Source organism: Schistocerca cancellata, chromosome 1 (assembly GCF_023864275.1).
Source record: "Schistocerca cancellata isolate TAMUIC-IGC-003103 chromosome 1, iqSchCanc2.1, whole genome shotgun sequence".
NCBI classification, from domain to species: domain Eukaryota; kingdom Metazoa; phylum Arthropoda; class Insecta; order Orthoptera; family Acrididae; genus Schistocerca; species Schistocerca cancellata.
Genome location: NC_064626.1, coordinates 212,832,004 through 212,833,960, shown reverse-complemented (window position 1 = coordinate 212,833,960; position 1,957 = coordinate 212,832,004). Strand labels below are relative to the sequence as shown.

Below are 1,957 nucleotides of genomic sequence, written 5' to 3'. Positions count from 1 at the left end.
ATTATGTTTATCTCTGCTAACAATTTCGTGCATGACAGTAGTATTTAACCAACCAGTATGATTTCTTTCATCGGTTTAATGTTATATTTTTCATTAATATCAATAAATTGTTAGTGCGAGGTCCATTCTATTCATATCCAGATTATCTCGTGTCCCGTCCAATTCTCATCTTAGAATTGAGGATCTACAGCGCAAGGTGTGAAAACGTTTTTGAAAACAAGGATGTCGTCTTTATAAGACTGTACTGAGTCGAGCACTTTCCTTGCGTAGGGTTAAACTGAGATTAGATTTTTTTTCGGGGCTTAAAACTATTCATAGCCAACGGCCGCGCCGCAGTGGTAACACCGGTTCCCGTCAGATCACCGAAGTGAAGCGCTTTCGGGCTGGGCTAGCACTTGAATGGGTAACCATCCGGTCTGCCGAGCGCTGTTGGCAAGCGGGGTGCACTCAGCCCTTGTGAGGCAAACCGAGTGAGAAGTAGCGGCTCAGGTCTCGGAAACTGACATACGGCCGGGAGAGCGGCGTGCTGACCACATATCCGCAACCAGTGACGCCTGTGCGTGAGGATGACACGGCGGCCGGTCGGTACCGTTGGGTCTTCATGTCCTGTTCAGGAGGAGATTTATTTAAAACCATTCATAAGTAATTTAGAACTCGATATGGCCATCGCGCTTATAGCGAACGACGAACTGACTACGAGGACGTGGTGAAAAGTAATGTCTCCGAAATTTTTACATGAAAATGTTAAATTTATTTAAATAAAGCAAACATTATCAACATTCCACACCTTTATTTTTCAGGTCTACATACTCGCAGCTCCTTTCCGCTAGAGGGCTCCTAATCGTAGTGTGTAGCATGGCGGTCTGTAACGCAACTACATCGGTGCGTCAAAAACAGCGTACTGTGCTCTAGTTCCGAACTCGGAAAGTTCTTCCACAAATGAGTCACCTCTCCTTTAGCATGACAATATGAGATCACACAAGAGCACAACGACATCTGCAATAATCCGACGCCTAGGGGCTCACTTTCATCCATCATCCAATTTAGTAACATCCGATTTTCATCTATTTCCAAAACTTAAAGAACGCCTCCGATGACGTCACTTTCTTAGTGATGAAGCGGTACAAGCAGAGGAGAGGTTGTGGTTCCGGCAACCAAGTCAAACATTCTGCAAAGACGGCATCAACAGACTGGTCTCTCGTTAGGAGAAATGTGTCCATCGCCGAGTCGAACATGTTGAGAAATAAACATGTAAACATGAAGAAAAAAATGTAGAACATTAATAACTCTTATTTTATTAATAAGGTTTAAGAGTTATCACATAAGAAATACGGAGGCAGCACTTTTGAGCACACCATCACATACAAGGATTGGAACTTAAATAGTGGCAACTATTTATTCACAACCGATACAAAAGAGTTACATGTTTGCACCTGTTAGTGTCTTTCATAGTAGTCACCAGAGTTGTGTAGAACCAGTTGCCAGCGATGTGGAAGGCATAGTATACCGTTAGCAGAGCCTGTTCTGTTGATGGTGCGAATAGAGCGGTCTAAAGTTATGGTGATTCTCGTGTACGACTGTGACAGTGTTATCCTAACGCATCACCTTCTTCCACAGCAGACCGTCAGTGCACAGTATTACCGTTAGTTTTTGGAGCATCACCTGCGACCAGCTTTGCGAAAGAAGCGGGACCCTTTCTTCGCAACCCACCCATCATTTTGCGCGACAATGCGCGGGCGCATACAGCCCAAGCTGTGGCTGCTATGTTCGGTCGATGGGACTGGAAAGTACGAGGTGCATTCAAGTTCTAAGGCCTCCGATTTTTTTCTCCGGACTGGAAAGAGATAGAAACATGCGCATTGTTTTAAAATGAGGCCGCGTTCATTGTCAATACGTCCCAGAGATGGCAGCACCGTACGGCAGATGAAATTTTACCGCCAGCGGCGAGAATGAGAAC

The 1,957-nt window shown here is 44.9% G+C and overlaps 1 pseudogene; it reads left to right on the top strand.

The window, feature by feature from the left end:
* The first annotated feature begins 317 nt into the window (after positions 1–317).
* LOC126101088 (5S ribosomal RNA) lies at positions 318–435 on the top strand (annotated as a pseudogene).
* The last annotated feature ends 1,522 nt before the right edge of the window (positions 436–1,957 follow it).